At 42.1% G+C, this 27,044-nt stretch overlaps 1 protein-coding gene across 2 annotated transcripts in view; it reads right to left on the reverse strand.

The window, feature by feature from the left end:
• Nucleotides 1-27,044, reverse strand: part of zeb2b (zinc finger E-box binding homeobox 2b) — a 155,095-nt gene that overhangs the window by 63,805 nt on the left and 64,246 nt on the right. The window lies entirely within an intron of this gene.

A 27,044-nucleotide genomic window follows, 5' to 3' on the forward strand; every position in this document is an offset into this window, starting at 1 on the left:
CTGATGTCATAAAATGCACAATGTGAGAATTCTGGAATCCGTTAATCTGCTTATCCTGCAACCAAATCAAATATTAAAGATCTAAAAGTCCATTATCTACTGTGAGAATTGTTACAATGCCTCTCCTTCTGACCCTTGATTTTTATTTCCATTTCATTTCACTAATCCATGTGCTACGTCACATGCCCAGTTAGTTGGTTGAATTTAATTCAAGCAAAGTACCTAATATCAATGAGTAGATTCACTGGAATGAGACCTTGTGCTATTCATGGAGAAGTCACTGCATAGTTGTCTTTTTATGTTGTTCTCTGCTTTTTTTTATGCTTCAGCTAAAAGTATTTTCCCTCACTTTACAAAAGGGAGGCTTATTTTCAAGTCAGCATCCGAGTTACTAGCTTTCACCTAAATTCAAACCTGCTTTTTAACACCAGCTGTGGTAGGCCTTTCTCTCAACTGGTCACAATGAACTTTTTTTTTGCCCTTCCCAGATGGTTACACACCATCCCGTAATATTTGACTTAAATACTGGAGCAAACATTTACACACCGCACATTGTGCGGACACCTGTGGTAATCTGGCTGTTATAGATTTAACCGTTCAAAAATTGAAGGGTTTATCTGTGGGCTTCCTCTGAAGCCTGGCCTCTTACACCACTTGGATTCAAATCCCTTTCTTCTTCGTTTCAGCCGTCCTTAGAGGCCTATATGGCCTGGTGCCACTAGCAGCCTGCTAAATCCTATCTCTCAGGTACTGGAATCTGCTGATGCGTACAGTAAGCTGGCATTCATCAGCTAAACACAGGGTGTGGCAAAAGTCAGACAGATAGTCGCACTGCACTGTGATCAGCTTCCTTTACTCTTGTAGAGGAGGCCTGACTTTTTTCACAAGTGCAAAGCAGTCAACATTCTAGGAGTCCCCATCCCCCTACATCTTCTAAGGTATGAATATTTGACACATCACTAATGCTTCCAGCTTACTGTCCTATTTTGGCAAGAGTGAATAATATTGTGATGTATTCCGTGTGTGTTTATCTTTCAAATGGGTGATTGGACTATCAAATGGGTGATTGGACTATCAAATGGAGATAAAGATTGAGGAAAGGAAGTCCAGCTTATTCTTAAACCAACCTTCTTATAACAGTACAATGATGAGAGGGAGAGAGAGAAAAAGAGCCAAGAAGTGTGCTTAATATAGCACGTAACTTGCTTGTGACAAGGCAGTAAAAATTCCATTAGAATAGCATGAACAGACCTTTTTCGCTTGGTATCCCATATACTGAGCATAGCAAAATAGATATCTTAAATTTTTCAATTATTCATTTATAGCACCCCATAAATGCACTACTCTGCATAACTTTAACCTCATGCTTCAAATTCAATCCACTTGCTAAATATATATTTAGTAAAGACTAATTTATATGCTAACACATCAAGCATATGTTGAACACTGTTTCAACACAACACAGTTCCACACAGCTTGAGTTATAAGTAAAGAATGTTTCAAAGAGTAATTCAATAGCGGTTGCTTCCTTTTCCATGCAAACTAAATGAGAAGTGGAGGACTGGAACTTTTGCTTTTGCTAGTGTTCAGTTTGCTAAAAAAATTCTGTAACACAATACCTAATTAAAATTGTGAACGCTCCCAGCATTTTGTTCCCACAGATTCCATTTACCTTCCTGGAAATGTCAGAATATCAGACACGGAGCTGGAAAACAATCTGAATTATTCAATGTTGTTTTGCATTCCTGTTGGGAACTATTTAATGAAGCTCCTTGATTTGACCACTTTGTGTTAATGTATCTATATTACTGATACCAAAAGGCAATGACCACCATAGCATTAACGCTATCCAAAATTTGCTTTGAACTACTGCATAACGCACATCCGGAGATAATCACTCCTTTTGGAAGTAATAACAAGGTCAATCTAGATTTCAAATTGCTACTTCACAATTGTTGACAGCCAGCGAAGCAGGTAGGATGGGCTGCTTCATGGCAATATCTCCATGACAGCGTTCCTACATGATCCAACAGGGTTACTACACAATATAAATGTGATGAGCCAAAATGTTGGGGTTTTTACATTTGTACGTTTGTGCTCTCCCCACCAAGAATTGGCACACTCACTTGAGGGCTTTCCTTCCTTTGCCTCCATGAATCGGATACCTTCCAGGCACCCTGCCCAGCAAACTCTGGGTTACAAAGTCAGTCTTTAATCACTTTGTGGTACTCAGCCAGGGGCGTGATGTCTTCAAATTAGACTGACATAAGTGTCCATAAAAAACGTAGAATCTTCCGGTCACAAAGTCCTCTATTTCTGGTAGACTCCACAGATTTGCCTGTGTGCATCTAATTAAAGGGACTACCATGCAACTTTGCTAACATAGTATTTTACTGTTGCCACTCATTCCATTTCTCCACAGCATTACAATCCAGGGCTGCTTTGGGGACTTGGCCATTATTTTCAATACTTGAACATTTGTACGAATGATGCACTGGGGAGATGGTTTCCGGGTGATAAAAACATACCAGATTAAAAGAAAACGGATGCCAGGTCAGAACTTGCAACCCAATACTTCTAAAAGTACACTTTCAAGAAAAAATTATAATTGGCCACACTAAATTTATTTTAAAAGGTAAACTTGCAATTGTTTGCATTTTGGAGGAGGAGAAAACAACAAGAACTTCTATGCATTTGCAAAAAATTAAAACTATGAATCAAAATCCAATGAATTTCAAGTTATTACTTAATCACAAAGAACAATGTTAGACCTTTATATATATAATTTCTTCTTTTTGTGTGATTGTGCTCTCCTGACTACAATTGATACGGTGCAGCACTATCAGGATAACAAAACTCTCAAAATCAGGACTTGGGAAACATTTCAGAGCAAATTTTCCCATATCGGCCTTTTTTGTTTCCTTCCCTGGAAATATACCTCACTGGATGTAAAGGCAATAAGAAAAATCATTCTGAACAGCATTTGTGCTTTGAGCTGTGTTGGAGAGCTTTGTGTCACAGTGTGTGAATCGTTAGGTGGGAAAGAGTATTGTAAGGTGCAAAGCAGCCTTCTCTCTCAGAAGCTGAAAGATCAGAGAAAATACTATCCAGGTGAGGCCGAGGCACCCTTTCAGGCTCATTTGAGTTTTTATTTAAATGGAAATGAGAGTATAAAACACATCTGTTTCCCTCCTGTGCCAGAACATTTGCCACCTGAATAGCAACCCCACCAGGTATCAACAAGATGCAGGAAATGGCTTTCCTTTTCATCCCAGCTCTCTGCAATGAGTAAATGATTGCCCAACAAGGCGGCCCAGCTTCCCCATGTCTCCTCAATCTACTACTTTTTGATCAGGAGCACGAAAGACTGAATATGTGTGAATGCTTAGGTACCTGGGGTATGGAAAGTGGTAATTAGCCCAGCAGGATAATTGATGTGTAGATTACGCAGAGAACAAATGCTTTGACTTGCTTGTTCTTCTTAACACTCCTAAACAGATTCTTCTTTTTTTATTAATGAACACTTACCTCCCTGGTTAAACTGATAAGAAACCATGCTGTACATTAAATGGAAGGCTGCTCGTCATTCTGCTCTACTGTGCTGTGCTGGTGTGATCTTTTTCTCTTCTACAACCGACTGCATATTACCTTCTAACCAACCCCTCCACACACATCGGTGCACACACACACATACAAATTCACTCAGTCTCTGATACACGCTCCCTCTCTTACATGCGCATACTCTCACACACACTCGTCTCACCTAACTGAATTAAACTCAGGGACTACTAGGGACATGTAGCAGTTCTCAAAGTTGATTCAATTTTTATTCTATTATGCGTCTCCATTTGTAGGCGCTCGCGCTATAGTTACTCAATCTTTATCTTATTTTCAACCTTCATCGTGGAGGTGGGAAATTATAAAAGACAAAACTTTACTTTTTGCAAGGTACTCCAGCCAGGGCGGGGGTTGGGAGAAATCTAACTCCTCCAGTGATCCCCGTGGAGCTTTCAATCTGTTCTTAAGTCAAGGAAATGGGAAGCAGCGAGGATGCAAAGTGTTAACGCTGCATGCAACTTATTTCAGAACGGGCTCAAAAGACAAGTATCTTGTTGCATTCTCATCCCCACCTCAAGAAAAATAATTAAACTGTTCCTGAGTTCATTCTATCAAAACAAACCCAATAAAAAGCAGTGCCACTTTATTAATCCTTTTCCCTCACTAGGGACAGAACATTCCATTGAAATGAATGTTTTGTTTTTGATCGGGCAAGTTGGGAACATCTACAGCAAGTCAGTTGCAGCAAGAAAATAAAGAACGCTCCCGGTTGAATATTGATTTGAATGAGTATTAGATCAAAACCAGTGCAGGTGGTTACTACAAGCAGTTTAGCTTCTGGTAAAGCAGGCTGAGCAAAATCTGCAGTGCACAAAACGGCTGCTTCATCATTAACTAACTTGTTATTGAAAGGGTTGGTTCCAAACAAGCTAGGTTAAATTCAATTGGTCTGTTTTTGCACATGTGCACACAGGAGACTTGGTTCAGATAAGCTTATCAACTCTCACACCCTTGCATTTCTCACTAGAAATTATCTTATTTCTTAAAGTAGCAGTGTTAACATAAACAATGCATGTTACCATTCTGACCAAGTATTTAGTGTACTTTTGCATGGGGTTTAATTACTCATGCTTCCGAAAGCTTGAGGTTAGTTAGAAGTAGAACTGTTGCCACCGTGAATTTAGGGGCAAGGCTGATGTTAAATTTGAGCCGAACAGGAACTCCTCATGAATCTGTTTTCTCTGTTAAAAGTCTCTCAGGCAAAATTACTTTCAAAGAAAGGAAAACGGAGTGCTGTTTCCGAGTCATTTTTGCATTTAATTGCATGGAGTGTATAAAACAGTGATATTCAAAGATATTTTGAGGCCTGTGCTCCTAATTCTGCACAGGGCTCTGGTCACATTTGGGAACAAAGATAAATTAATATCACATTTGGTCCAGGTCACCAAGCAACAATGTATGTTTAGTTGGTTTGTTTAGTACCAATTATATGACCAACTACACAAAAAAAAAATGAAAGCTTAACAACCAAGAATTATTTCCAAAATAATTGGATCAATGCCTCATGGAGATTAATAGTCAATTCCAACAGTCATCACGTTTGTCAATACCCCACCACCAACTCTTCTGGTAAAAGTTTACAAGTATCAAGTTGGAAACAGACTACTGAGCAAATTGCTGGTCTTCAGGTACACACTGAATGCATTTGGGTTCAACTGTTCATTCAGGCTCTAAAAAGCATGAATTGTAAAGCATTTAATGAGTGATATTAGGACAGCGGCTCACTTTTTTGAAGGTGATACTAAAGGAATAAACCACAGCAAGTTTGGAGGAACTTAGTGAAATTAACTTGAACATAAAAGATCAAATCTGTACAAACTCAAGCTCAGTGAAAATGCATTGGATTGGACGAGGTACACCGGCAGCAAGACATTATTCACCTACTCATCGCATAAGAAGCAAGCAAACAATCGCTGAAGCTAATTTCTTAATTAGCTGTGCTCTGGCAGTAATGATTGCAGATTGTGTCAACTAAAATCTGTTTGGTTTCTGTAAATTGGAGTCCGACAAGCATCCCTTTCCGCCGAAAACCTGATAACTCTCACCCCCCTGTCTTTTGTTTTTCCTTCCAGCCTTCTTCCTGTCGCCATCTCAGTCTTTAATCTGACACCGTCAGGCAGCCAGAATGTTTTATTCTTCCTCTCCCCCTCAAAGAGGAAAAAAAGAAAAAAAAAAAGAAACATTTACGTGGGTACAGGAGAGCTGGCTGGTTCTTTCAACACAGGAAACCAAAAGAAACCTAGTGGCGACTTGCAAATGAGAGGAGCTCTTTCTCAACAGCTAATCAAGACTGTGCTTTAAATACATGAAATGATAGCTCTTAAAGTTCACTATAGTTTCTTTGCCAATGTCGTCATCCATTCAGCACAGCATCTCTGCCAGAAACCGTAGGCCCTGGCCTTAACAGACCTAACTGCTCCATACCCCTATCACCCGACCTATGAATGAAATCGATTGGCATTCAATTTTTTTCACAAGGTATTTTTCTACTTTCTTCAACTACTTCTGATTACTTTGACTTTTAGACCAAAACTGTAATCTTGGTTTCTTTTTTAAAAAAGAGGTATGATACATCTTAAATATTAACACATTATGTATTTAATAAATCGAGCTTGTGTAGGCAACGGTCGGGTTGCTTGTCTTGGTGTCTCCATAATCCTTTTATGCAAACAAATCAATGGCTTTTATAACCTGCCCTTGATCGTAAAATAAAAACCCAACATCACACAGAAAGCAACAGGAAAGAAGCCAATTATGTCCTTCATCTATTGAGGAAAAGAGAATCCGAGCAAGATGTGCTGACGCTCTTTGGTGTGTCTCAAAATACAAATGAACGGAAAAAATAAAAGCTTCAAAGAAAACAAACGCCACATTGAAACTGAATGTTGAGATTTCAGTCGCACACATCAAGAGTACCTACATTTACCAGTTAAAAGGGGGGAAAAAAGAGTCAAATGTAGATACCCAGATTTGTTTCTGGCCTCATTTCAGAATTTTGCAGGCTGCTTTCAAACGCAAGAGCCTGAAGACTAAAATATCTCGGAAGATGCTATCCCACTCCCTCAACTCCCTTTTGCCACCCACCCAGCCATAGAGGAATTAAAGCCTCGGCCAAAGCCTTGAAAAGAAGAGCCTCACCTCCAACTGAACAAAAGAGTCCAGGTAAAACCTATGCCCAATTAGCAAAAAAGAGGAATCTAATTCAGAAAGAGATCTTTTTTTTTGTCCTCATCCGACCAGCAAGCTGCTTTCATTTCCTGTCAGAAACCCTTGAACACTAAGAAGTTACCTGACTCAGCTTCTTGTAGAAATCAAATTCAGTTGGAGATAACAGCTAATCATTTGTCACCGTGAAGCAATTCCCTGAAATCTGAGGGAAAATCCACAGCTGCAATCTGCAGTCCTGTCAGATCAGAAGAAATTACATTCTGTGGTGACTAACCTCTGCTCTCCGAGCACTAACAACAGCAGTTGACTCTATCAAAACAGAATATTATGAACCTGTAGCACTTTGAACCACGGTGAGGCAGCTCATTCCAATGACCCACCTCCCCTGCCCACCCCCCCAACTGAAGACCTATAGCCACATACCATGGCCTAGCCACAGCCTCAACCTTCGCCACCAAGTGCAGTTTGTTGCATTTTGTATCTACATAGTTACGTGCACATAATTTACGCACCAACTGAAAAGCATTTGTCAGCTGAAGTCATGCATTTGTCATCTAGAACATTTAGTGTGAAAAGAGGAGGTAGCACTCCTAGTCGAGAACAGTTTTGTTTTATACATGCAACAGTGAATCTGGGAATACAGCCATATCACATTTTCCATACTTAATTTCTTTATTCTCGGCCTCGAAGACAGCGTGATTCTGTTTGAAGCATCGGCTGGGAAAGTACAATATTGCTAGTGTTTAAAACTGGGTTAGCAATGAATTTTGTTGTGTCAGTAATTCGTTATGTCAGTGTCATCTACTTCACTAGTAATCACATGTAAGTAAAAAAGATATTTTACCTAATATTGTGAGAAGGGACTTTGTTGTGTCACGTCAACTATCAAATGTTTAAAACAATGTCCAGGATGGAGTAATTAGCTTTATATGGAATGTTACCTAGTATGGTATATGCCTGCAGCTTATAAGTACAACACACATCAAACATACACATTTGGGGTGGGGAGGAGATGAATGTTGCTACTTATAGCTAACAGGATACTTTATGTCACAGGATACTTCAGGACGATAAGGCATGGTTCTCACTGCCTCCATTGCCTGGCCTGCTTTCTTTTTCTGCTGTTTCATATACTTTTTAATATCAGTTTAATTCTTTGACTTGTGGAAATGCAAATACTTATCAAAGGTGGAATGGCACTAAAGCAAAGAAGGAATCAAGGGGACTATTTCCAATCCAGTGCCTTCACATGGTTCAACACATTGGTAAAACTCAACTAAATGTAATAATCAACTATTCATCTCAATGGAACCAATTATGCCTGTGCGATTGTTCGTATGATTTACCCCCCCCCCCCCCCCCCCACCTCACCAGAACTTCTCTTTCTGACATACCCCAAATTTTTTCCAGCACAGAACATGAAAATACAGCCTGTTTTCAGAAATGCAAGGCAAGTTCTGAAACACAAACTGCTGCTCCTCCTATCCTTCAGTCATTTTGGGGAACCCGGATATTAATCCCTCGAGTCGGTTATCGCACCTGATCCGGCCTGCTTGGAGATTCGACAAACATTCAGAGCATTTTTCAACAGCCAAAGAAAATTGCCCACTCTTCTGAAATTTAAGCAGCCAATGCAAGAAAGATTCCCCAGGAGTAGTGAGATTTTCTCAGGTTTAACTAAATAATTTATGCATTCTTTCAGCTTGGCATGGTGAAGCAATTTCAGCCTTTACAAACCACAACTCCTCAAGAGGCAGAAAAGAGTCTTGTTCCTGCTCAATTGAATAACTTAAAACAACAAAGGTGGAAGAATGCTGTATATTTTTCCCCTTTTTTTGACCAACCGGGAGAGAATATACAGGTGCCAAACAAAAGCTGAGCTGGAGCATAAATCGACTTCCCCTTCAAAAATTCTTTGTCACTTTGAAGCACATAGGATTTGAAGAATGGGTAAAGATGGTACACTGTGTCAATGCCTCTCCTGTCCCTACGACAGGATTCGATAATTGCCAAAGGGAGAATTCACATTCCCCTTTGCAGATTCACGGTGATATATGCCTCTGAAATAAGACTGTGGGACTGAGGCAGAAGCCCCTACAGTTGACAAGCAGGGCATCTTTCAGCTTGAACACTTGCAAGACAAAGAAAATAGCCTCAGCCCAGATAAAAATTAGAAAAACGTTTATTGCTGGAGGAATGTTACACAAAATGCAGGCCGTAAGGGAAAAAGCAAGGACCCAAATAACCTAATAGCAAATCGAGTAATAAATATCACTTCATCACCAAAAACGCTTCCATATAGTAACTGTGCAAATCGAAGCAGTTACATGTCTCAGTCAAGTGGGTTCTCTCCAAGTGAGTGTGATATTACTGATCTTCGAAAGGATTTACACCCTCATGGTGTTCCAACTCCTGTGTCAGCTTTTAAAGTGATATACCAAAGCTCAAATGAACTGGACCATTCAGACTGGCTCAACGCTGATTGGGTTATGAAGCATCCCATCCTTAAATCCACTCTGTTCATGTTTCTTGTGAAATGACAAATTTCCCCTGCTCCATGAGAAATCTGAACCCGAGCTTGGAGCTGAGCCCAGCTTTCTCATGTACTATTGACGTTGACACAGCAGTTGCAAAGCTTCACATCTGGCTCCAAGTTTCTTTGGTTAGGTACAGCTCAAATTCAAGTGAAGCAAATTAGATATTTGAATAAAAGCTAGCTGGTCCTTGTCGAGTTTAAAGTAGATGCACGATGTGTCTCTGCTGCACATCACCCTGGACATATCGAAGCAGCAGGTACCAATGCAGACATCAGACCTCAGAATGGTACACCACTTGGCAGACCAGAGCAATCATTCCAAAGTGTTGTGACATCACATCACAATCAGGATCAAGGGATATAAGGGCTTAATCAAGGGGATTTAATGGAGGCCATTGCAACAGGAAACATGGCAGCCATGCTCATTTAATTGTCGGAGAGGCCCCATGTCAGTCTCCCAATGGAGGGAGAGCCTGTCTCGATTAAGTCAGTGAGTAGAAGACCTGGTTACCAATGGCAGGATGTCAATTAGTTCCATTAATGAGCCAATTGACACCTATCTCTTCTCAGGCCACCACAAGTTAGTGGTAACTCAGGAATTAACCTTCCCATGCCCTTGGAAGGGCAGCCAGCAAACACTGTTGGGTTTGCAAGTGGCCTCCCAGGGAGTGGGGGAGTCCCTGGTTATCATGCATGATCGGGGGACCCGGCGTGTAAAAGGGGAGGGACAGCTGAAAGCCAAACTACTGTCATTGTCTCCGACCCTCCCCCTGTCCCCTTCCTGCGACCACCCTGCAAATCTCTCTCATCTTCGGTCTGGGTCTGCCAGTGCCTCTGGTGGGTGCAGTACCACCACAGTATCCACCACTCTCTCTGGTGCTGACGGCAATGTTGAGCAGCTGGCCTCCGATTGGGCAGCAGCTCTCGGCAGCCATGGCTCCTGCAACCAAGGACCACAATTGTGGGGGACAGGGTTGACCATAGGCACTTAAGAGCATGAAAGGCACTTGATTCCATTGGACTTCCTCCATGGAACCGACAGGGGTTCCCTGTTAATTCTGATTGGTAGAGGAAATCTGTGTCAAAGTCCAGGCCATAGAAACTCGGAGCAAAGACGAAGGCCATTCAGCCCCTTATTTATTTGTCTGTAATTAGGTAAGTTTTCAAATTCATTTTACAGGATGTGGGCATTGCAGGTTAGGCCAGCATTTATTGCCCATCCGTAGTTGCTTTTCAGAAGGTGGTGATGAGTTGCCTTCTTGAACCGCTGCAGTCTTTGATGTGTAGGTACACTCAATGTGCTGTTAGGGAGAGAGGTCTAGGATGTGGCCCCAGCAACATTGAAGGAACAGCAATATATCTCCAAGTCAGGGTGGTGAATGACTTGGAGGGGAACCTCCAGGTGGTGGGGTTCCCAGGTATCTGCTGCTCTTGTCCTTCTAGATAGTAGTGGTCATGGGTTTGGAAGGTGCTATCTAAGGAACCTTGGTGAGTGACTGCAGTGCATCTTGTAGATGGTACACACAGCTGCCACTGTTCGTCGGTGGTAGAGGGTTTGAATGTTTGTGGAAGGAAGCAATCAAGCGGGCTGTTTTGTTCTAGATAGTGTCAAGCTTCTTGAGCATTGTTGGAGCTGTACTCATCCAAGCAAGTGGAGAGTATTCCATTACACTCCTAGCGTGTGCCTTATAGATGTTGACAGACTTTGGGGGTCAGGAGTTGAGTTACTTGCTGTACGACTCCGAGCCTTTGACCTGCCCTGGTAGCCACAGTATTAATATGGCTAATCCAGTTCAGTTTCTGATCAATGGTAACCCCCAGGATGTTGATTGTGGGAGGATGCAGTGATGGTAATGCCATTGAATGTCAAGGTGCGATGGTTAGATCCTCTCTTGTAGGAGATGGCCATTGCCTGGTATTTGTGTGACGCAAATGTTTTTTTTAAATTTAGAGTTTCCAATTCTTTTTTTCCAATTATGTGGCCAATCTACCTAACTGCACATCTTTGGGTTGTGGGGGTGAAACCCATGCAAACACGGGGATAATGTGCAAACTCCACACGGACAGTGACCCGGGGCCGGAATCGAACCCGGGTCCTCAGCGTCATAGGTAGCAGTGCCACCCTCTGTGGCGCGAATGTAACTTGCCACTTGTCTGCCCAAGCCTGAATATTTTCCAGGTCTTGCTGCATTTGGACTTGGATTGCTTCATTGTCTGAGGAGTAGCGAATGGTGCTGAATATTGTGCAGTCATCCGCAAACAACCCCATTTCTGACCTTACGTTGAAGCAGCTGAAGGTGGTTGGGCCTAGGTTACTACCCTGAGGAACTCCTGCAGTGATGTCCTGGAGCTGAGATGATTGACCTCCAAACACCACAACAATTTTCCTTTTGCCAAATATGACTCCAACCAGTGGAGAGATTTCCCCCCATTGACTCCTTGATGCCACACTTGGTCAAATGCCTTGATGTCAAGGGCAGTCACTCTCACCTAACCTCTGGCCTTCAGCTCTTTTGTCCATGTTTGAACCAAAGGTTGTAATGGGGACAGGAGCTGAGTGACCCTGGCAGAACCCAAATTGAGCGTCCGTGAGCAGGTTATTGCTGAGTAAGTGCCGCTTAATGACTCCTTCCATCATTTTGCTGATGATGGAGAGTAGACACACCTGGGCAATTTTCCACTTTGCCAGGTAGATGCCAGTGTTGTAGCTGTACTGGAACAGCTTGGCTAGGGGTGCGGCAAGTTCTGGAGCACAAGTCTTCAGTACTAATGCCGGAATATTATCAGGACCCATAGCATTTGTAGTATCCGTCCTCAAGCATATGTCCAATAAAAATTACAGTATCAGCTTCCACTATCTCTTCAGGTAAACTATTCCAGATCCCATTAACGTCTGAGAATGAACAAATATCTCCTCATCTGCCCTTTAGATCTCCCCCTAATGATTTTAAATCTATGACTGTAGGCTATTGACCTACTTACCAGAGGAAACAGTTTTTCTTTTTCTACTCTATCAAAACCTCTTCTCAGCTTAAAACCTCGATCAGATCACTGTTTGCACTACGCTGGTTCAAGAAAAATCATCCCAACCTTTCGAACCCCTCCTTGTAACCGAAGACCCTCATTCTGGTAAACCTCTGCTGTACTCTTTCTCAGGCCTTTATATCCTCCCTGAAATACAGCCCCCGGAATTGTCCCTAATATTCCAGCTGAGACGCAGTCAGCGATTTACACAGTTCTTTGATGCCTGCTTTTACTTAGGGATCAGAAAAACATTTTAAGGGTGAACTCCAAGGTCAACCCGCAACTAAAGTTAAACTGTGATGCTATAATGTGACATCAGTAAATCTACCTTTATATTGGGTTAAGTATTACCCCAAAATTAAGCACGCTAGTTATGTAAAGTTTGGGCTGTGAAGAACTATTTTTTTTAAAGCAGGTCCAGCCTATGCTTTGCCTCAGCAAATCCAACAATATTACTTTGGTTGGGAGTCACCAGCAGGAGCTTGGGTCATTAGCATTGGATTCACACAATGTATAAACAGAAGGATCACCTCTGCAGTCACCTCAGATAAAACCACGCTATATTAAATAGGATAACAGTGTCAATCCACTGTCAGTGGTAAGATCATTACTCTTTTGCAACTAAACTTTCTTCCCTATTGCTCCTCCAGTGGCATGCAACTCCACTACATCATTCAATTTCCAGATTTCTCAGTTGGTAAATGAACAGCCTCGTGCTGAACTGAGCACAGAGGCCAATAAAACTCTCAAGCTCGACATACCAGTATCTGCTAAGTTAACTTGAATCAGCTGACACAATAGCGGAGCGCAGCAATTGGCCACAGCATTCATTTTCTAAAAAGAGCCAAAATTAGTTGTGGCTCCTGCCCCTGTCTGCTATCAAGTGATTTATACTTGCAAGTGCGTATGTATGAATGTCATGTGAAACAAATGTGTGTGCGATGCTCCCGCTTTCGAATAGCCACTTACCCTGATGGCGCCACTGTAGACCTGCCTGGTGCTGATCCGTCACATAGTCTAAATATATTCCAGGAGTGCCTGAGCTACCTGTTCTTGTGTGTTGGAAATACAGCTGCCAATTAAGAGGGGAACCCAGCACAATTTGATAAAGAAAAGAACTGACCCAGTTTTATATCAAATTTCCATTGAAAATTCAAAGCTATGTTGAGATCTAGGTAGTGGGGAGAGGTTTAAATTCTATTAAAAGATTATTTCTGTGTAGTCACTCACATAAATCAATGGTTGAATTTACTGCATGGCATCACATTGAACTGTACACGCAGTGAAAACCCCAACCTTCATCTCTGGCCTATGCTGAGTTGTGTGGCTTCAGTTTGGTTGCACTGAGGGTGTCTAACTGACCTCAGCTTAGGGTGTTGAACCAGCTTTCTGTTGCTCAATAAAACAATTGTTCATGGAAATGAAACACTCATCAAGAAAGAGATGGTAAACAGAACAATATTTCTCTTTGGCCCCAAGTTGTAGTAAAATGATGCACAAACCACGAGAAGTGTGCAGCAGAAGATAGATACATACACTTAAACAGCAAAGTAATAAAAATCAATATCCCCCCCCCCCCTTCATCTGTGATAACAGCATTGGTATTTAGTTTTTCATACGTTGCAACAGTGCCTATCAGTTTGCACTGTTCTTCCTACGCCAGCTATTATAGGGCCTATAACCACCTGGGGGACTGCACTGGCAGCAAAGCACATCCCACAGAGTTGACCAGATGCCAGCTTCATTGCATCAGCGTCAATTTGTTTCAACCCAAACTGGACAAGGCCAAGGCACACAGCTCACCCCCACCCACTCTCCTTCGTAAGGACTTACAAAACACACTGCATTGTTTCAACAAATAAGCGAGAGGGTAGGTAGGCAATTCAACTTATTTTTATACTTTCTTTTGTACTGTTGTGATTATGGTTGCAGAATATTTAACCCTTGAGCTCCCACGTACAATTAAGCATTCCATTTCCAAAAGGCGAAATATTTGGCATTGCTGCACCTCCCATTCATTCTTTGGATTGGAATGACAGCCTCAGTTTAAACTAACAACGAGAACTGGTTATTGTCTACAATGGAAACAAATGCCCATCTAAATTCTGACATCTTTGCGTTTTAAAATACTTTTTCATAGGTTTTCTTCTCTCTGGAAGATGTTTGTTCCTCGCTGGAATCCGATTAGATGGTTGCTAGTTCCCTCTCCAAATGACCATGTTTATGTGTGAGCCTGGTGGTGCGTTCCAGTGGGCTATGCAAAGGCACCACAATCAAGGCTGTTCCTGTCTTTACTGTATTTCCAGACATAGGCTCTTCCAGCGAGGGTCCTTAATTATAGTCAAGTTTTGGGAACTATGGTTAATTGTATCAACCTGTCCCTGGAGGACCTCTATCTATTGCCCGAGCTGGGTTTAGGTAGCTGCACACACTGGGTCCAAAGTAAAAACAGAAAAAGCTGGAAGTACTCAACAGTTTTGACACCATCTGTAGAAAGAGAAAGGGTGTTAAAGTTTCAGGGCGATGTACTTTCATCAGGACTGTTGTGATATTCTGGCATAAGGTCATCAACCTGGAATGCTAATTCTGTTTTTTTTCTCCACAGATGCGGCCAGACCTGCTGATTATTTTCAGTGGAATTTTGCTTTCTTAAATCGAGGATCTTCCTGGCTTGTAAGACACAACAACTTGTCACCTAAACCTGCTGAGCTTTTAGAGGAGTCATAATGCTTTTCCTTATGTTATTTAGAGAATACTTTCATTCCATTCCAGTAATAAACATGCTAAAAGTCTACATTAATGCACCGAGATAGCTGCTCAGTTTAACTGGAGGCGACAGATAAACCTGAAATTCTTCTTGCCGTTGTGCAGAATTTGGATTTGTTTTGGATTTGTTTATTGTTATATGCACCGAGATTGGGCAAAAAGTATTGTTCTGCATACAGTCCAGACAGATGATTCCATACGTGAAAAAAAAAACATAGGACATGCATCTGTGTTAGCAAGGGTGGGCAGAAATGGATGTTAATTTTTCTTGCTCTCAGTGGGGGACAGTTAGTTTAGTTAGCTTGGGTGTGCTGCAGAACAACACCAATGGTGTGGGTTCAGTCCCTGTACTGGCGGTGGTAGTTCATGGAGGCCCTGCCTCCTCGCCTTGCCCTATACTTTATCGGGGAGGTGGTGGCGTAGTATTACTGTCACTGGACTACTTAAACAGAGACACAGAGTAATGCTCTGGAGACCCAGGTTCAAATCCTGCCACTGCAGATGGTGAAACTTGAATTCAATAAAAAGCTGGAATTAAAAAGTCTAATGATGACCATGAAACCATTATCGATTGTCGTAAAGACCCACCTGGTTCACTCATGTCCTTTAGGGAAGGAAATCTGCCATCCTTCCCTGGTCTGGCCCCGGTCATTCTCTGTGTGGAGTTTGCACATTCTCCCCATGTCTACATGGGTTTCACCCCCACAACTCAAAGATGTGCAGGTTAGGTGGATTGGTTATGCTAAATTGCCCCTTAATTGGAAAAAAAAATAATTGGGTACCCTAAATTTATTTTTTAAAAGTGACACGTGCAATGTAAGTTCAAGCCTACATTGAAATCATGATAGCAATGATTGAGTTTTGGGCTTGAATGCAATGGCGATTTGAGTAAATGTTCTACTAACGTTTTCTTACACATGAACAGTGCTCACTTGCATATAGTACATGAGAGGCTGCTTGTGCCTTTGGAACTGTAGTTTATTAGACGTCAGTTATTATTTAATCCCAATAGGATAATTGTGAAGAAAACATGTAAGGTAAAGCTCAAGGGACCAAAATTGTTATTTTACCAAAGATCTGTATGCATTCAATTCCAAATTGATTAAATATTCCTTTCCCCAGATGTAGTATTATTTACCAGAAATGGAATAAAGTACAAGCCAGGCACAACACACCTGTTGAAAATTTACTCCTCCAACTATGGAGTCTTCAATTATTGTAGAGAATGTCTCAACGATCACTAGGAAAAACTTACTTCATTGCTTAGGTTTGGCAAGTTCTTATGGATGGTGCAATGGAGCACTGATGTGCCTTCTCACTTGGTGGAGGAAGACTACCAATATTCAGGGTTAGAGGGGACTCCATTTTCTATATTATTCAAGTATTCTACAATTAGCACATCTTCTATGACTATGCTGACACAGAATGATCTTGACCTTTTGCACAGTAGAGTATGCAACGACAATACAGTATGACTAAGCAATCTTAATTACCCATATCATACTATGCCCTCCACTGACAGAGCAATGAGAATTCAGTTCCCCTAAGATCTAGAAAAACAGTACAGACCAGGCAATCAAATCTGTTCAAGGCACAGGTACAAATTCAGGAGAATTGGAAGAATCAATATGAGGTGCTGAACAATAGTGATAAATGGAACATCAGTAATGGCAGATGAGAGGTAAACTGATTGTGAGTGAAGGTCTGGCATGCTGAGTTCCATTGCTCAGTTACATAGGGGCAGGGAGCTTAGATGGCCTACTCTGAACAAAGATTGGTATATTGCCAAGAACCTATTAATCCATTTCCTAATCTATTTACATGGGGGAGAATATGAATAATGTGGATAAGTCCAACACCTGGATAAATGATGGGTAACATTCGGATTTCTTGGTTCCAGTAGGGAGCCTTGCCTGCTAGAAGCATATATCAAAACTTGTGTAGGTTCCATACACACTGATTCACCAGGCAATGCAATTATTCATGTGATGGCACCTTCTATAGGAGTGATGTCATGAACAAATGGTTGTCTATGTAGCCATCCTCCATTTAACAGGTGAAACCATGAATGGCTGCCTCAGTTGTGCAGATCAGAGATACAAGAGGAATATCTCTACAACTGTTTGTAAAGGTTCTCTGAGGCATTTGGTGGTCCAATTTCCAGAGGCGTACAAACCTTTAGATAAAAATTATAGGCAACCGGGGTGGGGGGGGGGGGGGGGGGGGGGTGGGAGGGAGGGCGTGGAATTACACAACCTGTCCATTTTCAGATAGATCAGTGGGCAACATGAGATGCCCTTTACCAGTGGCACATGCAGACTATCACATCGAGCAGCTAGTTTCAACCCACATCAGCAGCATTTCTGCATTTCACCTTAAAATACCTACACATCTCATAAAGCAATAAGTCAACACAATTCAGGTTAAAAACAAATACCCTTGGCATTAATACAGGTACATTAGAGTTGGGCACAGCTGCAGATAGCAGGTCTGTCTGTAAATATAGCCACTTGGCATTGCAGTCAATCACCTGTACAAATCCTATAATTAGGGAGCACATAACAGCAAGTCATATGCACAACAAGCAAGACCACAACAGACAAGTGCAACCACAATACACATGAAGCAGATGCCTTACCATTCCAACACAATTGAATAAAATTCATTCACTTTCGTTTTGTCTTGCAGTCTGTCATTCCTTAAGCGTACAGAGCAGAAAGCATCAATTGTTTAAAAGCAAACAGAACAGAGGCAGTTCTCTGCTAAGAAAATAAAAATATAAGTTCACTGATTGTTATGTGTCCAGTGCAAAGTAATCATATTTGCTGTACAGTTGAAAGGCAACAGCTCAGACTGCCTGGTGATAAAAGCAATATCTCAACCTTCCAAAGCGTCAAACATTGACATTTTCTCTGAGGCCATAAGTCCTGGAAAATAAATCTTGTATCTTTAGCACTAACATTTCCATTCAAAAACATCTAAACTCATCTGCTGTTAGCATTGCTTTTAAAGTAAATGTGAATTGTTATCTAGTTGCTAGCTGCCTTAATCTACATTTATTATTATTATTTTGATCTGGTTCCTGTCCTCTTATTCCACAGTATTCATTCTCCATTTCTAGCCATAAGACCCTAGACCTCAGCCTATGGTGAAACTACAAAATCTTCCTGTTTCTTCAACTGAATAATGGTTGTTGTGAAAAGAATATTTATTTGCGCGTTGATTGTGTAGCTGTGGAATGGGGTATAAATTCTTCATTAATGACATTACAAGGCGTAACAAGCAAAACTCTTTTTAAACTAACATTTTTAAAAAGATGGGATTAGTCAGAGCTGCACTAGACATGGAAGAATAATCCATGACTTCTTTTACCCTTACCCCACCGTCCCTCATTCTACCACTTTTTAGTCACATCTGTTCTTTTGCTTCAAATGACAGAGGCAGATATTTTGATGCAGAAGTAAGTTATTTTCTCTCAAAAGTCTTTTTGGGCGAGGCACAAATTACATTTCCACTGCTTTATGAAGCACATGACTAACATTTTCAAAAGAAATATGAGCTCTGAGTACTTTATGGAGCCAAAGAAATTTCATTTGCTGCAGTTTTAATAGGCTAGAGTGAGAGAAAAGGCCCTCCATCATGATACCTAGTAACAAAAGGTCAAGGAGCTTGATCTTCCTGTATCTGACTCTTATAGAGGTAGGTGGATTGGTTCACGTGCAGAAGCAGCACTTGAGTAAGTGAGATGCGCATACGCACAAAGTTCAGGCTTGGCTGTGCACCACTTGTTGCCACAATGAGTAAAAACAAGATTCCATAGATGCACCAATTCCTGCCCCACACAAGCAACAGGCTGGTTTGGAAATCCTGAGCACGTGTCATACTAAAGTTGCATTGCACTTTTAATTTACAGGAATCTACTGTTAACATTTAGTTCTGGTTAACGTTACAGATGTGTATCTATCAGCCTAAGGAACTTGTGGTTGGCAACAGCGGTACCAGTGCTAAATTGTGGCGTTGGCAAAGACTGGTGGGTAAGGAGACAAGACATATTTACAAGTCAAATATTTCTATGACAATGCAGCGACACTGACACCTGGTTGATAATTATTCCTATCTTATAATACCAAGAAAATTGGTTCCATGTTGGACAGTATTGAAGGGTTGATGTGATTGCCTGAAGTTGAAGATGGGGTTATCTTTGGAAGAGGGTAAAAATACAGAGGAGCTCCAATTTGTTCAAACACTTCGTTTTGTAAAATGGTGCTGCTGAATTGTGCATCTTAGTTCTGAAATTCAACAGATAAGCTGGAAGTTAATTCTCAAGTTCCAAGGAAGGGAAACAAATATAATGTTGAGCAGTCTCTCATTGTAACACTGACCGATATATGACGACTTCTGCAAAAATACACATTACTCTTGCCTTCTACAGTGATACGGAGACCATGGGTGCGATCTTCCCAAATGGAAAAATGTCCAATAGCGAGCGTGTTTAGCTGCGTGTTTCCCGGTACTCACAGTGCCGAGAGACACAGGGCTGTTCAACATGACTTGCATTGAATAAGGGGCCTAAATGGGGAACACGCAGTCGAGGTCATACATAGCCCCGTTTTTTTACAAAGGGGAGCTCCATTCTGCAAGCTCAGGACGCCATCTTTAAATGGCGTCCCGATCTCCAAGGCCCACAAAAAAATCCCTGACCTCCCCACAGCCTGAACGCAACATGGTAGGTTCCCCGGGTCCCCTCCCTCCGTAACACCCACGATGGGCAACCCCAGCCCAATCACGCATGTGCAAAAATGCCAGCTTGGCAGTGCCAACCTGGCAGTGCCCCTGCCAGCTGCAGTGCCAGGCTGATATTCAGTTGGCACTGCCAGAGTACCAAGCTGGCACTGCCAGGGAACCCAGGTGGCACAGCAGTGCCAGAGCAGCATCCTGCCCAAAGGACATGCAGCTGGGGGACCTCTGATCCCCTTGGCGACTCCCATGAGTGCTGTTCCATCTGTACCAAACGGCACTCGCCCAAGGACCCTAAGGCAAAGTGCAACCACAATACACAGGTACCTTGGGAATCTGCACGTTAGAGTAAGGCTAACTGCATTGAATCTCCTGAGGCGTGCGAGTCTGAACCTTTCTTTATAAAAGTTATGTTATTGCTTTATTTTGGAAGGAAAGGAAGCAACACAGCATAAGAGCAATCAATGTGATACTTCCTGATCTGTATGGCTCATGATTACACAATTTTACCTCACTGGGTTATTTGGAGCCAAGCTGATTTAGCCTAATTAACAGTTATTGAATGAAGTTTGAGTCTGATATTAAAACATTTACGGCCTCAAAGGTAGACCAACTTAGACCATACCTAGGTTTATCAATCAAATTTTACCTCTGGTCTTGTTGAATAATAAAAACAATAAAAGAAACAGAAAATACATTAAACTGAGTGAATACATAGCCAAGCATACACCAGGCAGATTGCTTTGTGTCCTTTTTGGAGTGTTTAATGTTGCATGTATTGTATTAAAATTACATTAATGGTTATGTTAGAAATCTCGGGGGAACAAACAATTCCATTACAGTGTTTTTATATTTTAGATACAAGGGTTGGGGAATCCCTGCCGCCGCCACTGCATATTTTCTTGCAGGATCAAAGGATGGGAGTTTCCCTATGTTCTTATAGGTTACCACTGCAACTCCCCAACCTTCCATATCTCTCTTCATACCTGCTCTGTCATACAAAGAAAATAAACCCAATTGGTATAATCAAGGATGAAAATATATTGACGATTTTGGTATAGTATCCTGATCACCAGAGGCTATGTTAAAATATGCAGATGGCCTCCAGACAGGAGTGGAGGTAGAACTCTCGGCCTCAACCTTATTGTATCAATAACATACAAAAGATCAATGTAAATTATTGATGGCAGCGGTAGAATATTGTTGTGCAGTGTCTTGCAGACTTGAAGATGATGGCGGCTCTTGTCTCAAATTATATGCTCAGAGAGAAATGTACAGCACTCCAAGAACGAGGTATTGCCATGATCATGATTAATAAGCTATAGGAAAAATAGTTATTTTGAAACAAGCTGGAAGGTCAGACTTTTAAAAGGATAGGCAAAGCAAAATGTACTTAAGAAGCTCAGTCTGTAGGGAATTACTCATAATAAATTTGGGTTTTAAGGTTTTAAATTTTGTTTTAAGAGTATCCAGTTTTTTTTCCAATTAAGGGGCACTTTAGCCTTTCCAATCCATCTACCCTGCGCATCTTTTGTGTTGTGGGGGTGAGACCCAAGCAGAGACAGGGGGAAAGCGCAAACTGCACACAAACAGTGACCTGGGACCGGGATCGCACTCGAGTCCTCGGTGCCACCCGGGTTTATGGCTTTTCATTTATACAGGGCGTATCTTCTCACGAAAAGGAAAAGTTTCTTTGCGTAAATTCAATCTGTAAAGCATGATTTAGTGCTATGTCTTTTTAAATAAATTTAGAGTAGCCAATTATTTTTCTTTTCCAATTAAGCGGCAATTTAGCATGGCCAATCCACCTAACCAGCACATCTTTGGGTTGTGGGAGTGAAACCCACGCAGACATGGGGAGAACGTGCAAACTCCACATGGACAGTGACCGAGGGCCAGGCTTCGAACCCGGGTCCTCAGCAGCGCAGTCACAGTGCTAACCATTATGTCATACGCCGCCCCAATTTAGCACTATGTTATAGTTGCTACAATGGCTCAGTTTGGTAAATGCACTGAATTGTAGTACAAAGCAATGCAGACCAGTAAGATCCCAGCATCCCCACTAAGCTATCTCAGAGTGTGGCGGTCAGATCACGATAACTAGTGAAAAGACAAGTCATTCATTATTCTCATTTTTGATTGTTGTCCAATTGACCAATGCGACAAAATTAGTGCATGTGTGTATAAATGAATCTATGCATGGGCGCAATGGTATCCCTTAGTAGAATAGCCTATTGTGTTCAATGCCTATCCTGACACATTAAGGGCGGCTTCCTTAGTTGGATATCATGAAATAGTTAGCACCCATAGAGCTTCATCTTAGCCTATGGATACTTTTAGGATATAAAGAGAAGGAATTGGAGATGAAGAATGCTTAAAAAAGATTTTTAAAATTTCATAGAAAATACAGTGAAATTATACAAATTTATGTTAATTGGTGACTGATGACACAGTTGGTGACTTAATGTCCCAGTTCTTTTAGGGTGTATCGTCAAACAGAGTTACTGTAAATTACACTGATGCGCAAATCCTTTCTTAATTAAATATTGGAGTCACTAGTAAATGTTAGCAGTTAGCATTAAACTTATCTTTCAGGTAAACCATTGTCACTTTAAAATATACACCAATGGTGTAACCAGTGAAGTTTCCCGGTGATCAGCTCCACGTTATTCATTTCATTTTTTCAAGTTTTATTTTAGAATGACTGTGAATCATTTTAAAAATAAATTTAGAGTACCCAATTCATTTTTTCCAATTCAGGGGCAATTTTGTCTGGCCAATACACCTAGCCTGTACATCTTTGGGTTGTGGGGGCGAAACCCACGCAAACACGGGGAGAATGTGCAAACTCCACACGGACAGTGACCCAGAGCCGGGATCGAACCTGGGACCTTGGCGCCGTGAGGCAGCAATGCTAACCACTGCACCACAATGCTGCCCCGTGAATCATTTTTAATGGACCTGGTGCAACATTGATGCCACGTTTGTTAATTGTAGCACTAAAGCAGATTCTGAAAGAGATCAAAATGTATCAAAACCTGAATAAGGCCTCTCATCTAGTTCAAATGATACAGATTATTTAAATTGGGTACTGACTGATACTTGGAGTAAAAGCAAGGCAACAATCTCACCTCTACGCTCGAACTATTTTGTAAACCATCAATGTTTTACTCACATGTATGCCAATGATATTAAAGTCAACTAACCAATAAGGTTGCAGCTTTGTAATCCTTTCTGCGGAGGCACGAGCCTGAAGGCACTGGTAGCGGCTCCGTTGCCACTCCCTCCAACGAGGTACACCACGAGCCCGGTGGTGGCGGCCACCCTCACAATTTGGGGGCAGTGGAGGCGTCACAGGGGGGAAGTGGGGGGCTCGGTGGAGGCCCCGCTACGGGGGAACCACCGGTTTGTCCCAGGGAACATGGATGGCGGGTTCCTGGGGTGGCACAGGGCGGGCATTAGGAAGTTAGGAGACCTGTTTATTGACGGGAGGTTCGCGAGCCTTGGTGAACTGGAGGAGAAGTTTGAGCTCCCCCCCGGGGAATATGTTCAGGTACCTTCAGGTCAAGGCGTTTGCTAGGCGACAGGTGGAGGGGTTCCCTTTGCTGCCCCCGCGGGGGGTAAGGGATAGGGTGCTTTCAGGGGTGTGGGTCGGGGATGGGAAGGTGTCTGACATCTATCAGGTAATGCAGGAGGTGGGGGAGGTGTCGGTAGAGGAGCTGAAGGCTAAGTGGGAGGTGGAGCTGGGGGAGCAGATTGAGGAGGGGACATGGGCGGACACCCTGGAGAGGGTGATCTCCTCCTCTTCATGTGCGAGGCTTCGTCTCATCCAGTTCAAGGTGCTGCACCGGGCCCACATGTCCGGATCTAGGATGAGTAGGTTCTTTGGGGGTGAAGACAAGTGCGTCAGGTGTTCGGGGAATCCAGCGAACCATGCCCATATGTTCTGGGCATGCCCGGCACTGGAGGAGTTCTGGAAGGGGGTGGCGGGGACGATGTCGAGGGTGGTGGGATCCAGGGTCAAGCCAGGTTGGGGACTCGCGATATTTGGGGTTGGGGTGGAGCCGGGAGTGCAGGAGGCGAAAGAGGCCGATGTCTTGGCCTTTGCATCCCTAGTAGCCCAGCGGAGGATCTTGCTGCAGTGGAGAGATGCGAGACCTCCAAGTGTGGAAACCTGGATTAATGACATGGCGGGATTCATTAAGTTGGAAAGGGTCAAGTTCGCCCTGAGGGGACGGTACAAGGGTTCTTTAGGAGGTGGCAGCCTTTCCTCGACTTTCTGGCTCAACGATAAGGTACTAGGTCAGCAGCAGCAGCAACCTGGGGGGGAGGGGGGGAAAGGTGGGGGGGGGGAGTTAGGGGGATAGTGTTTAAGTTAATTTGCTTATTGTTAATTTATTCTGTTATTTATTGGGGTTGGGGGGGGTTTGTTATATGCGTTGTTACGGGTGACGGGGGGTGTTTATTATTATTATTGTTATTGTTATTATTATATTGTTTTGTTGATATATATTTTTCAAAAAATTTCAATAAAAATTATTTTTAAAAAAAAGCTTTGTAATCCCTTTGAGGTTACCTTAACATAAAATAGCCTTGCATTTATATGATACCCTTCGTTGTCTCAGGACATCCTAAAATGCTCTCCAACCAATGATGTGTAGTTACTGTTGTAGGAAATATGACAGCCAATTTGCACAGAGCAAGCTCCCAACAACAACAATGCGATAACAACCTGATCATCTGTTTCTGCGATGTTGATTGAGGGACAAATATTTGTCAGGGGCAACTTACCTGCTGTTCTTCAAAATAGTTCCATGGGATCTTTCATGTTCACCTGAGAGGGCAGGCAGAGCCTCAGTTTAAAATTGACTCCAAAAGGAAAGACTTAATGATTTTTTTCTCCTCAAAATCATGTTTGCAAACAAATGTCTTTTCACAGGTACATTTCAGAACACAGCACAAGCTTCAAATTAAATGAATGGGGTGAAGTTTAAGGCTTTTAAAACCCTCTGCACTTTACTGCAGAAGACTGCACTAATGCAGAATAAGAGGATGTTTTTCAATTCAGATTACCGTAAGTACTTCAAAATGAATTTCAGCCCTGTTGTTAGAAACGCAGAATGATCATGTGACAAGCACTGAATTACTCGCTTGTTGCATCTGCTGAGTGGTCCATGCACATTATAAGTTTAATTGTTAATTTGGCCTTTCTCCATCAAAGTCCTTGCAGCATTAACCAGCTTCTCAGCATCAGCAAATACACCAGTGATGGTGGCAACCACAACACAAGGACAGAAGCACCATTGGAGCTTCTTCAAATATACATAACATATTAAATTACTTTGCTACTGCATTATTGACAGGTCAAAAGCCCTAAAGTTTCCTGTACCTGCAATGGCTGTGCAAAGTTTCAATCTGACATCCTTCACTGTTTCTGTAAACAATACCTTCAAGTGGCCATTGAACAACCTTAATGGGCCAGTAAACTATTTACCTTCTGATAAGGTAAATCGCCGTTGAGATAAAGCACTGATAAACCAAAGTAAATATGTGCACAGCATGCTGTTTTCCAAACTCTCTTTCTCACATGCGCACACCTATAGTAAGACAGATGTAGGCTTAGCACATATGACCTGAGACAGGCCTAAAGCCATAACTAGATAATTTTTCACTCACACACCGATTGCAGCAGCCTTCTGAGGTGAAAGAAACTGACAGCGCAAACTCTCCAGGGCAGAACTTTCCAGTCAAGTGGATCAACGTACTGAAAATCACTTATGAATAGTCATTAGTCCTTCATTACAAACCCCTCACAACCCAGTTCTTTTTTGCAACCAAAATGCCTTTTGTCATCTTCACAAGGTGCATCAGTTAATTGCCGATTGACTTTCTTTTAAACGTATGACAACATGTCACAAAGCAAAAACTGCAGAATGTTGCTTCGGGCGTCCCACTTAACTCCTTGATTTCCACATTCATGAACATTTTCTGCAATATTTCAGAGGCAAAGCAGCCTTTTCAAAGATTGACATAAGTTACAAATCTCCATATTTAATCATATTTACACACGGTTACTTTGTTGGACTGGTTCATTTCTGGCCATAGAAAATTAGTGCTCTTTATGGATATATTAAATAGCTTTCTATACTGTCAGATTCCAAGTAACAAAAGTGGTAAGAATACAGCAGAGCATCTCCTTTTCTACATTAAAGTGCACATAATTTATTCTCACAGTTATTTTATCCTTTTAGCTGTCTACTTTTTCCACTGGCAAGCCACAATAAGATATTAAAGTATGAAGTGTTGGGGCAGCACGTGACACAGTGGTTAGCATTGCTGTCTCCGGCACTGAGGACCAGGGTTCAAATCCCGGCCCTGGGTCACTGTCCATGTGGAGTTTGCACATTCTCCCCATGTCTGTTTCACCCCCACAACACAAAGATGTGCAGGTGGATTAGGTGGATTCGCCACTTTATTTTATCCCTTAATTGGGAAAAAAAATAACTGGGTACTCTAAATTTATAAAAAAAACAGTATGAGGTGTTAAACTGACCTGCTAACAAGTTTAGAGCACATCTTTTGGAGAGGTGAGAATGCAGTTCGGTGATCTGCTGTTAAAGCCTGTATTGTATATGTAGATTGCAAATTAATCCACTTGGTTTTATACATTTAACTGTGAGGGATTTCATGCAAATAGGGGAAGTACATTGCTTTTAAAAAATAGATGAATTTGACTGAACTAGCTGTACAAGTGTCACAGGCACAAAGTCATTGTCATACCGGCATTAGACTCCAATCTAAAAATGATATACATTAGAGTTAGTTGTATTGTGAAGTGGGGAGGGGCGCAGTTTCCTAATGGGGTGAGGTTTTTTGTGGATTGAATAGAATCATATAATTTACAGTGCAAAAGGAGGCCATTCAGCCCATTGGGTCTGCTGCAGCCGTTAGAAAGAGCACCCTGCTTAAGCCCACGTCTCCACCCTATCCCGTAACCCAGAGACCCCACCTAACCTTTTGGACATTAAGGGACAATTTAACATGGCCAATCCACCTGATCTGCACATCTTTGAACTGTGGGCGGAAACCAGAGCACCCAGAGGAAACCCACATAGACACAGGGAGAACATGCAGACTCCTCATAGACAGACACCCGAGGTGGGAATTGAACCCGGGTCCCTGGAGCTGTGAGGCA

This window comes from Scyliorhinus canicula, chromosome 2 (assembly GCF_902713615.1).
Source record: "Scyliorhinus canicula chromosome 2, sScyCan1.1, whole genome shotgun sequence".
In the NCBI taxonomy this organism is placed as follows: Eukaryota; Metazoa; Chordata; class Chondrichthyes; order Carcharhiniformes; family Scyliorhinidae; genus Scyliorhinus; species Scyliorhinus canicula.